The sequence below is a fragment of the Protopterus annectens genome, chromosome 3.part1 (assembly GCF_019279795.1).
Source record: "Protopterus annectens isolate FY-2018-M chromosome 3.part1, PAN1.0, whole genome shotgun sequence".
Lineage (NCBI taxonomy): Eukaryota > Metazoa > Chordata > Ceratodontiformes > Protopteridae > Protopterus > Protopterus annectens.
Window position 1 is genome coordinate 1382020408 of NC_056732.1, and position 15666 is coordinate 1382036073.

At 46.1% G+C, this 15666-nt stretch overlaps 1 protein-coding gene across 1 annotated transcript in view; it reads right to left on the reverse strand.

The window, feature by feature from the left end:
* TONSL (tonsoku like, DNA repair protein) overlaps nt 1–15666 on the reverse strand; it is a 1124870-nt gene that overhangs the window by 849005 nt on the left and 260199 nt on the right. The window lies entirely within an intron of this gene.

Here is a 15666-nt window from a genome sequence, read left to right on the forward strand (position 1 = left end):
GAACATCATGCACTATGACTCCTACATCAAACATGCTGGAGCACTGAAGGAATCAATTCTGTATGATTAAGAAGGTGAGGGGGATCCCCCCGAAATGAGAAGGCTTTTCTATCCATTGCCAGCTGTATTCTTCTGAATCACTTTCAAAACCAATTTGTCTGAAACAATCTGTTGCCAAAAGGGAGCATTTAGAGTAAGTTTCTTTGAAAGAGGAAAAGATACTGGACCAGAGTGGGGTATGGTGGTGACCTAGTTTCTGACATTCATTCCGAGGAGGGCACCTGAATGAGCCTTTCTTTTTGGGATTTTCTTAAGTTCCCTCCTGTCATCTCTTCTTGGGTGTCTGTCTTTTAAAAAGAGTCATTGCTCATTTGTTTTGTCTTATAAAGGAAAAAGAAGATTTGGACAGAAAGAACTTGGGGGCCTGAAAAATCCTAGAAACTCCTTGCTTTAATTTGCCTATTTCACCCAATTGTTTGACCACCCGCATAGCAGAAGGCCCAAATAAAATCTTCCCATCAAGTAGAGACCTCAGGATTTCTGACCAAGTCATCTGAAAACTTTTGGTTACGTACCCAGTTAAATCTTCTCAAGACTGTGGCTGAAGCAGATGCCCAAGCACAATCACGCACAATTCTGAAGGCATGTTTAGTACCTTGATTTAGCCACAATATGATTCAAATAGGACATCTCTTCAGGAGACTGAGAAGCAGAAACTTCTCTCAAATTATTGGCACATTTAAGCATAAATCTATATATATAGCCCACACAATTAAGAATTCTGAAGGCTAAAGTAGAGGAAGAAAATAATCTCTTATCCTCTCAATCCAGAAGTTTACCTTTGTTAACCCCAGGAACTAAGCTAGGGGTAGAAAGGCACCTGTTTGTATTAGGAGCAGTAGGAGAGATAGCTCCTGGGTCTGCTCTAAGATCCAGGAACTAGGCTAGGGGTAGAAAGGCACCTGTTTGTATTAGGAGCAGTAGGAGAGATAGCTCCTGGGTCTGCTCTAAGATCCAGGGACTAGGCTAGGGACAGAAAGCCACCTGTTTGTATTAGGAGCAGCAGGGGAGATAGCTCCTGTGTCTGCTCTAAGATCCAGGAACTAGGCTAGGGGTAGAAAGGCACCTGTTTGTATTAGGAGCAGTAGGAGGGATAGCTTCTGGGTCTGCTCTAAGATAAGGAGAGAGAGACATGTTGGTTTGACGGACTTTATAAATGTATCAGCCTTTTTTGGTACTTGACAGTCAGGAGCTTGGCAGGCAGCATTAAAAGCATCCTCTACGGCTGGAAGAATAGGAGGAATGGGAGTACTATGCAGGGCTTCTTGTTCTAATTAAAAATATCTACCAAATTCAAGGGTAACATCCACCTGTTCCCAGCAAATACATCCTTATCTCTGGAGAAAGTCTCCATATGTTCAAATTCAGGCTCATTGTCTAAAGAATCAAAGTCTTAAGATATGGAAACCTCAGGTGACATAATCCTGTCTCTGGCCACATCAAAATCATCCAAACAAACATCCTCTTCCTTTGGAGTAGAGGAATAAAAATAAAAATAGGATGAGGTACGTGAAATCCAGGATTAAAAGTCTGTAACAAACTCCTAGCAAAGGCAACCACAACATTTTAGTCAAAGAAACAGTCTCCTTGTTCTCAAAATAATTAACTGTTTATTTTTTTCTAGGGACATCTTCTGATGAAGACTGAGAATTTGAAGGGATAGCCCAAGCAAGAGGTCTCCTTCCACAGCCACCCACTGAAGGCCTTCCAGTCTTCAGGATGCTGCTTAGGGCCTGGGACACATACTCTGAGCTAAAGCATGTCTCTCTTCATATAGTCCAGGGAGGTACGTCTCAAGTCATTCACACCAATGTGAACAATGATAGAGTCATACTTGCACCTGATGTGGAGAGACTTAAGTGCATGCGTGATGTAGCGGATTTTGACACCTGGCAGACAACTGACCGTGATCTTCTCCTTGTCAAGCCTGGTGAGAGGGACATAGGTTTGTCTCACAAATGAGTCGCCAATGACTAGTATGTTTGGTTTACTGTTGTGCCTTACGGGCTGTGCAATTTTATTGTTATGCCTTATAGGCTGTGTTTGTGAGACACTGATGTGTTGTCTGCTGTCTGTGACTTGTTTGGTGCTGTGTGTGGAATGTTTGTGAGTGCATTTTAGAGTTCTCTGTTGTTTAGGTAAGTCTTTATTGAGGACCTCTGCATAGGTGGGGGTGTGTTGTGCTTGGCTATGTGATGTGGGTGGTCTGGTGTTTGTGCTGGCAATATCCTCTTTGTCAGGAGTACTGACTATGGCACCAGCGAGCATGGATTCCAGGTTACTGATATAGATGCATTTCTCACAAGTAGAATTATGTGAAAGGAGAAAAGGGTGGTCAGTGAACATGATGCAGTTGCTACACTGTCTCGGTATGCGCATGCCAACCAGGCTGGCAGGAGAAACTGATGGGAATTGTCCAGACATAGGGTTCTGAAACTTGGATGGACTTACGGAAAGAGTGTTTTCATAAGGGTTTGTCCACAAGAGAGTAGACCACAAAAACCTTCTTAAATGTAAAATAACTGGTCTGAAGCCCAAGTGCTAAAACCAAAACTAACAGGGTAAGAATAACAAACAAATGTAATCAAGCTATTAACAAGCAGTAATAAATACAGCAGAATAAAAGCACTTCAACACTTAAGAGCAAGCAGCAAGGCAAAAATAAGGTAATAAAGTTGAAAGAACATAAGTACATTAAAAGCAGCTGAATAAAGTGTAATTTTTTTTAGTGGAGAGGGAAGAAACAGAAGATAAGAAGAAGTTATGTACCTACCATAACGTTCCATGTTAGTTGTCTTCTTCTTGCCTTCTTTCTTGCTGGATGGGTTCAGAGCCGATCCTCAGCTCCGACTCGGTCTATACTATAGCTCAAGAGCTATTTTTACCGGCTCGAGGCAGCCCTATATCCCACAATACCATGCGCTAACTCCCCAGATCTCGTTGGCAGCTAACACATAGTATAGTTTTATTGTTATCAAAAAATAAGCCTTTATATAAAGATATGGTCTTCTTGCTGGTAATACTCATGATACGAGAAGGACTCAAAGATCTTCAAGTCTGTCCAGGCTAGGGGGCAGGAGGGAGGGACGCAAGAAAGAAGGCGAGAAGAAGACAACTAACATGGAACGTTATGGTAGGTACATAACTTCTTAATGTTAAGTTATCATTCTCGCCTTCATTCTTGCTGGATGGGACAGCGTCCCTAGCACCTAGGTCCTGGGTGGGTCAACGGAACAGACTCCTGAGTACGGTGGAACCAAAGTCAGCTCTATTTCTGGAGGCTATATCAAGTTTGTAATGGGTAATAAAAGTATGTTGAGAAGCCCATGTAGCTGCTGCACAAATGGCATCTAATGGTAACCTTGCTTGAAAGGCTGTTGAGGTTGATAGTGCCCTGGTTGAATGAGCCTTAGGTCTTGAAGGAAGTTGTTTGTGTCTCAACTCGTAGACAAAGGTAATTATGGATGCTAACCATCTGGAAAGAGTTACCTTTGATACCGGAAGTCCTTTCTTTCCTTCAGCATAAGAGAGGAAGAGCTGTTCTGACTTTCTGAATTGTTTTGTCCTGTCTAGATAATACCGCAGTTGACGATGAACATCCAAGGAATGTAGTTTCTGTTCAGCCCTGTTTGAATAATTTGGGAAGAAAACAGGCAAGTCAATAGTGTGGTTCAGATTTGATTCAGACGAGACTTTGGGTAGGAAGGAAGGATTTGTTCTGAGAGCTACCCTGTCTTTATGAAAAACCAAATAAGGGGGACGGACAGACAAGGCCTGAAGTTCCGACACCCTTCTGGCAGATGTTATAGCCACCAAAAACAGAGTTTTTCCGAGAGAGAAGCTTGAGGGAACAAGAAGCTGCAGGCTCAAAGGGAGGGAGAATTAATGAAGTTAACACTAAATTTAGATTCCATTGTGGAGGAGGATCCTTAATGGGAGGTCTGAGCAAGAAGATGCCCTTGAGGAAAGCTTTACAGAGTTTATGTGACAAAATATTGGTTTCCGAGAGCCCTACATGAAAACTGGCAATGGCCGCTAGTTGTACTCTGATAGTGGCCGATGACGACCCTGAATGAAAAAGCTCCGCCAGAAAATCTAGAACTTTATGAATTGGTGCATTAAAGGGATCTAAGGACCTAGCTTCTGCCCAGAACGAAAAACGCTTCCATTTACTCGCATAAGTCTTCCTAGTATTGGACTTATGGGAGGCAAGAATGATATCACGGACAGGTAGAGAAATAAAGGGAAGCCTGGCTAAGGTTGGAAGTGGAGCAACCAAGCTGTGAGGTTGAGGGAGTGAAGAGACTGGTGCAACTTGCCCGTCAGATGGGTTAAAAGGTCTGGAGATGGTTCCAGATGCCAGGGCTGTTCCAGTATATGACGGTGCCGGAACAGAAACCATACTTGTCGAGGCCAGTACGGGGCAATGAGGATAATTTTGGATCTCAATGCGGTTGCTTTCTGAATTAACTGCGGAATCAATGGAAAGGGGGGAAAAGCGTATAGAAGACCCCAAGGCCAATCGTGGACAAGAGCGTCTCTGGGGGGATGGCCTGGTAGAGGGAAGAGTGTGAAGAAGTCGAGGCTCTTGCTGTTTTGAGGTGTTGCGAAAAGGTCACAGCAAGGCTGGCCCCACTTCTGGAAACTTCTCTCTGCTACCGCTTGATTTAGAGACCACTCCTGAGGCATGAGAATTGTTCTGCTCAGTCTGTCTGCTATGACGTTGGACCTCCCGGGGATGTGCGTTGCTATCAGAAACCGCTGAGAGGAGATCGCCCACTGCCAAAGTCTGAGTGCTTCTCGACATAGGGGGTAGGACTTTGTTCCACCCTGCTTGTTTATGTACCACACTACAGACATATTGTCCATTTGAATTGCTATAGTCCCCGTGGGAAGAGAGTCCTGAAGGGCTTGCAAAGATAAAAGCACTGCTCTCATCTCGAGGACATTTATGTGCAGGTGGCATTCTAATTGTTGCCATGTGCCCTGGACAGTCCTGCCCTGGTAGTGCCCCCCCCCCCACCCGATCAGGGAGGCATCCATTGTCACCGTGGCAACTGAAGGGGGAAGCACAAAGGGTCTGCCCTGAAGAAGTTGAGGGGAGACCATCCACCAGGAGAGGTGTTTTTTGCAATTGGGGTTATCAAAATGTTGTGAGTCATTGGGAGCCGTTGAAAGGACCACTGAGAAAAAAGCATCCACTGGAGAATTCTCACGTGGAAGCGGGCTAAAGGGAGAAGGAGAATTGCCACTGCCATGAGGCCTAATGTTTTCAGTACTAACTTGACTTGAATTCTGTTGGACTGAAACAGAAACTGAACATTCCGCTGTATGTCTGTCACTCTCTGAGGTGGTAATGTTGCAGACATTTCTGTGGTGTTTAACACGGCGCCTATGAAGTTTATACACTGATAAGGCGACAAGGAGGATTTTGCGAAATTTATGGAAATACCTAGTTTGTTGCAAATGCGAATGGTGTAATCCCTGGCTATAAGATGCTGCTTGGTGGTAGCGGTAATGAGCCAGTCGTCTAAATATGGAAATACCTGGAATCCTTTTCGTCTCAGATGAGCCGTGACCACTGCCAAACATTTGGTGAACACCCGGGGGGCTGTGGTGAGACCAAAGGGCAGGGCTCTGAATTGGTAATGACTGGCTCCCAGCCGGAAGCGGAGAAACCTCCTGGAGCGCCTGTGTATCTTTACATGATAGTATGCGTCCTGAAGGTCTAACTAGCACATCCAGTTGTCCCTGCCCAAGAAGGGCAGAATGGACAGCAGCGTTACCATCCGAAATTTTGTCTTCTGCACGGACTTGTTCAATCTGTTGAGGTCCAAAATGGGTCTCCAGTCTCCTGTCTTTTTTGGTACCAAAAAGAACCTGGAGTAAATTCCGGATCCTAGCTGGTCTGCTGGGACTGCCTGGATGACTCTTTTTTTCTAACAGCTTTTTTATCTCTAGCTGTGCCTGACCCCTTTGTGCAGGTGGTATGTCTGGGAGGGGTCTCGGCGATTGGATTGGAGGGGAAATGAAGGGGATTTTGTAACCCTCGGATATGATCGACTGTACTCATTTGTCTTGAGAGAGGGATTGCCAGGCTTCCGAATACAGAGATAATCTTCCCCCGACTGCCTCCGAAGGTGGACAGTCGGGCAGCTTCTCAGGGATGCTGAAAGGGTTGGTCAGGGAAGGATTCCCTGGAACCCTGGTTCTGTTGACCCCCTCTGCCCCTGGGGCAGCGTCTATTATTGTTTCCCCCTCTGCCTCTGGGGGGAAGTTCACCATGGGCGGCAGGCGCGACTCCCTGTGGTTTGCGGAACCACATCTTTCCACCCTTCTGACCATTAGGGTATGGTCTAGTTGGTGTGGAAAAGTGGACTCCCACGGCAGAGAGAGTCTTACCATCTTGCTCGCACCTGGTGAGGGTAGTCTTCACCTGAGGTCCAAACAACTCTGAACCATCAAATGGGGTGTTGGTGAAGGATGCCTTGACGGGATCAGCAAAATTGCAGAGTCGCATCCAGGCGTGAAGTCTCAATGCAACACCTGTGCCTGCAGCCCTACTCTCTCCATCGGCTACATAAGAGATAAGCCGCATGGAGGAGTTGGCAGTGGAATTCAGGGTAGCCAGCTGGGAGTTAATCTTGTCCTGATACCCCGCAGCAGAAGGATCCTGTATGGTTTCACCCAGTTCTTTGAGCAAATCTCTCTGAAGGCGGGTGAAATGACATAAATAGTTCAGCGACAGCATAGCAAAGGTCGCTAAAGCAAACGTCCACTTACTGTACCTGTCCATAGTCCTAGAGTCTTTATTAGGAGGATGAACAGGTACAGAAGGATCAGCTAATTCCTTCTTAGTGGCGGCTGCTACCACCATAGCATCTACCAAGACACCCTTAGTCAGAAATGGTTTGTCTACCGGAGCAGAAATTAATTTAGAAGGCCTCCTAGGGGGGTAGGTTCCATCGAGTCAGGAGCTGCCCACGCCTTTCTGGCCACTACTTCCATCAGTGGGTCGAAAGGAGGGGACACCCAGGAGGTGGAAGGGCGAGACCCGAAAGCGTCAAGGTAAACAGACTCGTCCTCGGAGGGTTTGAGGGTGGACCAATTCCCCCTCTGTTTCAGGATCTCTAGGATGTCTGAAAAGGAGACATCCTCAGAGGGGGATCTCGGGGATCCCTCCGACTCATCCAAGTCGGTGTCCGAAGTGAGAGACTCGGGAGAGTCCACGTGCTTCCTCTTGCACTTTCTTTTCCTAGGGGGTTCCCCTGAAACTTCAGGGGAGCTCTCGCACGAGGAAGAGACACCCAAAGTGGGTACCCTGCGCTTTGGATCTCTGCTATCAGTTTCAAGAGGATGACCAGAGACCGTAACAGGCACTGTAGAGGGAGGAGCTGAAGGAACCAACCTTGGAGCGGACACCGGATCCAGCACGCTCCTCATCACCTCAAAGGCTCCCAATCAGGCACCGAAGACAGCCCTGGCTTCGAGGATACCAGGACCACCCCCGGCGCTGACCGAGAAGGCTCCGAGAATGATGTCGGGGCCGAACTAACCAGAGCCGATGCTCCGAGAGGGAGAACGGGGTCGGACAAGGGTCCGATGCCACTCGCCCCCTCGGAGCCGACGATGGAGTCCCGGCGCTCGGACCTCTCCATGGACGGCACCAATGAAGAGGTCAGAGAGCTAACGACGTCGGAGCCGAAGGTGGTAGTATCGGCTCCGACGTGGGCAGGTTCCCGGTTCCGACAAACTCCGGCTCCGAACTCAACTGAAGAGTCGGAGGAGGAATCGAAAGTGGTACCGAGGGAGCCACAGTCTGATGAGATGGACTTTGAATTATTTGGGCCAGTGCCTGGGACTTGGAGTCTACTGACCACCCTCTCAATGTCATGGTCAGACAGCCTGGAAGAATGAGTCCTATGACTCTGCTCCGACAGTAAGGGCGACCCTGGAGCCGATCGAACGGACTCTACTGAGGGCGATCTAGAGCGCTTGCGCACTGCTGTCGGCTCCAAAACGGGTTTCGGAGCGGGTAAAGTCTTGCTCACATCGGATCCAACCGGAGCCGATGTCAGAGCACTTTTGGTTCCGCCAGACGTCGACTCAGAAGCTGGAGCCGAGGGTTTGGCGGGCTTGGGCGACTTCCCCGAGTCAGACAGACGAGGAGTCGTCGTGCTTCAATAAGCCCTTCAAAAATCAATTTATTACGGCGCTCCTGCAGGACTCTTGAACTAAATGTGACAAACGGAACAAGAGTCCTGCAGGTGCAAGGTTCATAAACAATAAACACAAGAAGTGTGACCATCTGTCAGAGACATCTTCTGACAGCACGAGTCACACTTCTTGAATCCTGAAATCTTAGTGTCTTTAGACATTATGGTGGACACTAAAAGTCAACACAGTCAGCACTCACAACTCACACTCAAACTCTGACACAAGGGGAGAAGTTAAAGGGCTGACTAAAAGGCAATCACACACACACACTAAAAAAGGGAAACTATAGGAAAACTATAGAAGAGCTAAGGCCCGAAGGCCCGTCTATACGTTTGACTAAAAAAAGTGGGGGGAAAGGGCCAACAAATTTTAGCTAATAAGATATAAGGATTAGGCAATACAGTGGGGAATAAAATTAGATAGGGAAATCTAACCTGATACCTAAAAAACTACACAAAAAGTTCTTAACTGACCTGAGCCGGTAAAAACGCAACCTTGCAGCGAAGCGGCAAACGAGATCTAGGGAGTTAGCGCATGGTATTGTGGGATATAGGGCTGCCTCGAGACGATAAAAATAGCTCTCGAGCTATAGTATAGGCAGAGTCGGAGCCGAGGATCGGCTCCGAACCCATCCAGCAAGAATGAAGGTGAGAATGACAACTTAACAATTCAAGATTAAGAAACTAAGGGGGTTGGCCATCCCAAATGCTTTCTCTGTACACAGTAGAATGCGCTGACGAGATGAGACTGGGAGGAGTGTCCAAAATCAAAGCAGCAAGGGGGGTAAGTCCTTCCCAAATGATCACAGTGAATTACAGTAAGCAAATGTGATGGGACTGGGAGGAGTGTCCAAAATCAAATTTACAGCAGGGGTGGGCAATTCCAAAGCCACCAATTTAAGAATACAACACTGGGACTGGAGGGCAAGGGAAAAACAAAATACAGATATCAAGAAAAGCAATCTCAAGCAAATAAATAAATGCAGCACAGTTTTGTTAACTATCACTAAAACAGAAAAACAAAAACGCAGACACAGAGACCAGCAATATCAAGCAAATAAATAGATGCAGCACAGTTTTGTTAAGTTTCAATGAAACAGAATAAGTGCAAAAAAGTATACTTAAAGAAGCTTTCTGTATCCAGATGGCTATCAAATCAGTCACAGCCAGGTCACAACGAGAAGCTAAGATAGTGATACTTTTTTAAGTTTCATTTAATACCATCAGTATCTTAGCTCCTCCTTGTGGCCTGGCTGTGACTGATTTGATACCCATCTGGATACAGAAAGCTTCTTCAAGTATACTTTTTGCACTTATGTTTCACTGATAGTTAACAAAACATATCTTTGAATTTATTACTGCTCAGTATCTGAGTTGTTTGGCTTCTGCTACATACCTACAATCAACTGCATTACTAGCTGAGTTAAGTACAAACTTGCAGTGTTAAAGATTACCCTGCATTTTACTTTTCTGTCTATTTAATTGTTTAATTGAATATCGTAGTCTGTCTCTCTCTGTAGTTATTTATTTTCCTATTCAATTGCTTCAGAGAATACTGTGGTCTCTCTCTGTCTCTGCAGTTAGTTTCCTGCTCGCCCTTCCTGCTCTTGTTCTGGTATTAATCTTGGTGGCTTTGGAATTCCTGCCCCTCCTGTAAATTTGTCTTTAAACAATCCTCCTGGGGCTATCTCACCTGCTCACTCAACCGAGTATAGTGAGATCATATTTTGACTTCAGACACTCCTACCAGTCCCCATATGTTCAGCTCTATCAAGCTCTATTCCAGTCTAGTGTCACTAGCTCATTCTACCTAATACAAAGAGAACATTTGTGAAGGGCAAGCCACTTAGGTCCTTAATTTTGAATTATATTCTGTTTCTCCTTTCTCCCTTTCCACTTTCCAAAAAAAAATTCTAAGCTTGCTTCCTGCCTTTCCTGTAACTAGTCTAGTCTAGATACAGATTTGCTGTAACCAGGACTGTTTGTAAGCTTCTAAGCCCCCAAAGCCTTTCTGTGTTGGAGGGAAGCCTTCTCGCTTATCAGTGGGAGTGGTAAGCACTAGGTATCCCTATCTACCACAAGAGTGGCTTCTGGCCCAGAAATTGTAGTTTATTGGCCGTTTGGAAGTTTTTCCATCTCTTTCAACTTTCTGGTTTAAAAGCCCATGTTTGCACTGGTCTCCCATCTTTTCTGTAACTAGTCTACTCCAGATACAGATTTGCTGTATCCAGGACTGTTTGCAAGCTTCTGAGCCCCCCAAGCCTTTCTGTGTTGGAGAGAAGCCTTGTAGCTTATCAGTGGGAGTGGTAAGCACTAGGTAGCCTATCTACCACAAGATTCAGGTACAGATTCTTAGTTTTAGCACTTGAATTTGCTTATTCGTGCTCAGCACTTGTTCAGAACTTGTTGTTAGCACTAAATAAGCTACTAATTACTACAGCACTCAACCTTCCTCTTTACCTACAGGAAAACAGTTTTTGCACTTACTTTCCTCACTTGCTTAAAGAAAAACAGCTCTTATACTCACTTTCCTCACTTGTCCAGAGGAAAGTAGTTTTTTATTCAGGCATGTCCAAGGGTCGGCTCCCAGTGTTCTCTCATGTCTATCTGATGAATCAGGGCATCTTGGGGCAGTGTAGCAATTGCCTCATATACACAGACAACTCTCTCCTCCTACCACCGAACACCACAACCTGTGAGAGGTGCACTTATCTAGCCAAACTGCAGGTATAGCTTTCTCCAACAAAGACTGAACTTGACAGTCAAGAGGAGATGGTAAACACTTGCACCACACCACACTCATCACATTGTCCCCTAAACCTACACCACCAAATTCCACACATAGAAACACAAAAATATTCGCACAGGCTCTCAATAATGATCTGCACAAGCAACAGAGACCTCCAAAGCAAAAATGCAAGCAACCTGTACCCCCCCAACACAACCCAAATGACACACAGCCCACAGACTCAGTGTGTCAATAAACCACAGCCCATAAGGCAAAACAATGTACCCAACACACTACTCATAGGTGGCTCTATAGTCAGGCACACTGATGTCCCACTCAACAGGCTGAACAAGGAGAAGGCTACTGTCAGCTGCCTGTCGGGTGCCAGGATCCGCCGCATAACCCACACACTCAGGTCACTCCACAACAAATACAGATATAACTCTGCCATTGTCCATGTTGGTGTGAACGACCAGAGACGTACCTCCGTGGACTACATGAAGAGACATGGAAGATCTCTCCAATCTTGTAGCCCAGGCAGGTATGACCCTAACCCTGAGTAGTATCCTGCCATCGCCAGAATGATACCGCAGTACAAGGACAAAATGATTGACTTCAACAATTGGCTAAGCTTCTGGTGTCATTCTAAGGGGATCCAGTATCTGTCTGCCTGGGACGACATGGTCGACAGACCACGCTGCTTTGCCAAAGATGGCCTGCACCTGTCACCCAAGGGATTCCAGATACTGGCAAAGGGTCTTGCCACCCCTTATAGTGCCTTTATTAGGCAAGGTTCAAATGACAAACTCACCAACATAACAGGAACAGGCAAGCAAAAACTGAGGGTAATGCTACTCAATGTTAGAAGTCTAAATCTCAAAATGCACTCACTCGAGGCACACTCTAAAACTGAGAATATCGATATCTGTACAGTGGCTGAGACCTGATTCAAGGCTCTAGAGAGCACCCCTGCATTACCAGGCTATAACTCATACCACACTTTTTGGCCATCTAACCTGGACCAGAACACCAAAGGCGGTGTGTCCATATTCATTAAGGATATCCACTCCTCCAGGCTAGTTGCACAGAATAATGCATCCGAGGTTATCCAAGTGCAACTAACTCTGGGCAAAACTGCAATCCAAATTGTAGCTTGCTACAGATTCCCCACCATGCCCCAGGATTCCCACTCCTCTTTCCTTGATATAGTGGAAAATAAAGTGGAATCGCAAAAGCCTTCGACACAATACCCCACTTGGGTATCATAAATAAGCTTACCAGCTTAAATATCAACCCCTATATCACAAGATGGGTTGCAAACTGGCTCAGAGATACAACCCACATGGTCAGAATCGCAGGTGCCATGTCCGAATCCAAACCAGTTACAAGTGGCGTCCCACAGGGCTCAGTTCTGGGACCTCTCTTGTTCAGTATATACTTTTCTGAGGTTCAGGCTAACACAGGGGGATTATGGCTGACAAAGTTCGCAGATGACTGCAAACTGGGGGCCATAATCGAATCTCCAGCTGACACAAGCATCCTCCAAAAGGGTCTCACAGAGACAGATGCTTGGTGCCAGAGCCACGGCCTCAAGCTAAATGCTAAAAAGTGCATAGTCATCCCCTTTGGGAAAAACAAGGTGCCCACAAATTACCACATAGGTGGTAATCCATTGGCACGGAAGAAGTAATTAGAGATTTGGGGACCAACGTAGATAGTAATCTCTTCTTTGATAATCACGTTGCCAAAGTGGTTAGAAAGACCTTCTATATAGTACACCTTATCACGAAGGGGTTCACATCTAGATCAAGAGAGGTCATTGTGCCCCTCTACTCGTCACTCATCAGGCCCATAATTGAATACAATGTCCCTTTTGGGATGTACCTTACCTGACACCTGCAGCAACTGGAGAGACCCCAAAAGTACCTCACCAAGAGGATGAAAGGGCTCAAACAGATGCCATATGCTGCCTGGTTAAAGAAACTCCAGCTCTACTCAGTGGCATACCGCCTGTTCAGAGGCGATCTGTGCCTGACGTATAAAGCCATGTCAAACCCAGAATTAATGGACATGTTCCACCTCAAAAAATCCAAGTCCCTTAGAGCTACACGCTCTAGGGACCTAAACCTCAGCACAAAAATAAATAGGACATGCTGGAGGGACAGATTCCTTTCCCAGAGGCTCCCCTCACTCTGGAATAGAATCCCAACTCATGTTAGACATAGCCCCTTGCTGACCCTCTTCAAGCGAAATTTGGACGCGTGGATGGGAAATCGCAAATTCACCCCTGGGATCTCCCCAGTGTCCCTGCTAGACAGAGGCACAGTAAACTAATCTTAAAAGGGTACCTTCTGTGACCTACTTTACAGAGGCACAGTAGGCTAATCTAATAGGGAGGCGGAAGCCAAATACACTCTGGCTAGGTTTATAAATGCCCTAGGGCAGATGGCCTAGTATCTACCTATGAACCTATATTAGGGTTCAACCAAACACCCTAATAATGGACGATTTCAACTACCCCACCATTAACTGGGAAAACTACTCATGTACCAACTCATTTGCTCAATGCTTTCTGGAATTCATAAATTCCAATGCCCTGGATCAAATTACCCACACCCCCACCAGAGGCAACAATATCCTAGACCTAGTCATTACCAACATGAGTGACCGGTGTTCCACACCTGAAGTCAACTCCTCGTTGGTCAGATCCGACCATAACCTAATCACCTTAGATATCCGCATCCTGCCCCCACACACCATTAAGGAAACCATGGTAAGAAATTTCTCCAAAGCCAACTTCATCCTTCTTAAGACGGAAGTGGTGAACTTTATGACACCCATGCAGATGGACAACACAGTTATGACTGCGGAATCCTACACAAATGCACTCTATAAGCACTTACACGAGTGCATGGATCGTGCAATCCCGAACAGAACCAAGATGCTATCCTCCAAAAAAAGGAAGCCAATCTGGTGATCCCCTGCCATAAACAAACTCTACAACAGAAGGAAAAAAATGTTGCAAAAGAGAATAAAATCTCATGAATGGAGGAGCTCTCTGGTCAGGCTCAGTAAGAAGCTGAGATCCCTTATAAGATACTCCAAAGCTAGCTACGAAAACAAAATCGCCACTGATTCTAAGGGCAGCCACAAAGCATTCTGTAGCTATGTCAAGAATCTCAATGGCAACACCCAGATCTGCTCTGAGTTACAGCACAAAGGCACGAAAATTACAGAACCAACTGATATTGCCAACATCCTGGCAGATAGGCTCAGTGCTAACGTTACCCCACTTCACCCCCTAAAGGGCCCATATCTATACAGGAAGAACGCAGAGTCCCTGTAATCACATCTATGCAGGTAAAAGCTGCACACTCTAAAACCAAAAACACAGCTTCCATGGGACAACATCCCAGGCTGCGTTTTACACAAACTTCAGAACAAACTGGCTCCCCACCTAAGCACCATGTTCAACCATAGTCTCACTTCAGGCTTTGTGTCCGCTGAATGGCGCACAGCAACAGTTATCCCACTCCACAAAGGGGGAGCCACCACTGATCCTGGGAACTATCACCCTATTGGCCTGACGAGCCTGGTCTGCAAGGCCATGGAACATATCATCATGGAACTCATAAACAAAGACAGTGGTAACCTCCAAACTATGGACCCCACCCAGACGAGGGTAAGGTGGTTCACACAGCCTATCCTGACCTCGCCAAGGCTTTCAACACCATCCCCCATTCTGGAATCATAGCTAAACTCACTAAACTAGGTATAAATCCCTACAATCACAAGATGGGTTGCTAACTGGCTCACTGACAGAACCCACACTGTAAAAGTTGCAGACTCCAAATCTGACTTCAAACCAGTGACAACTGGAGTACCAAAGGGTTCAGTCCTGGGACCTCTCCTGTTTAGTATCTATTTCTCTGAAGTACAGGCAAACACAGAAGGCCTCTGGCTAACTCAGTTCGCCGATGACTGCAAACTAGGAGCCACAGTCGAGTCCCCAAATAATGTGGACATCCTACAGAAGGGCCTTACTGAGACAGATGCCTGGTGTCAGAGGCATGGCCTCAAGCTCAATGCCAAAAAGTGCATTTGTCATCCCCTTTGGTAAAAAATATGTACCCATGAACTACCACATAAACGGCAGTCTACTTAACGCCGAATGTGTGATATGAGACCTTGGGACCCAGGTGGACAGTAGTCTCTCCTTTGATAATCACATTGCCACAGTAGTCAGGAAATCCTTCTATGTGGCACACCTCACCACAAAAGGGTTCTCATCCTGGAAAAAAGAGGTCATTGTTCCCCTCTACTCGGCACTCATTACACCCACTATAGAGTACAATGCCCCTTTTGGAATGTACCTCACAAGACATCTGCAGCAGCTGGAAAGGCCACAGAAGTACCTCACAAAAAGGATTACTGGCCTCAAACAGATGCCCTACACTGACAGTCTCAAAAAACTCCAGCTTTACTCTGTAGAATATCGCCTACTCCGAGGGGATCTCTGCCCAACACATAAAGCTATGTTAAATTCACAGCTGTTGGACATGCTACAACTAAAGAAATCCCAATCCCTCCGAGCTACACGCTCTAGGGACCTAAACTTTGTCACCACAATAAACAGGACATGCTGGAGGGATAGACTCCTGT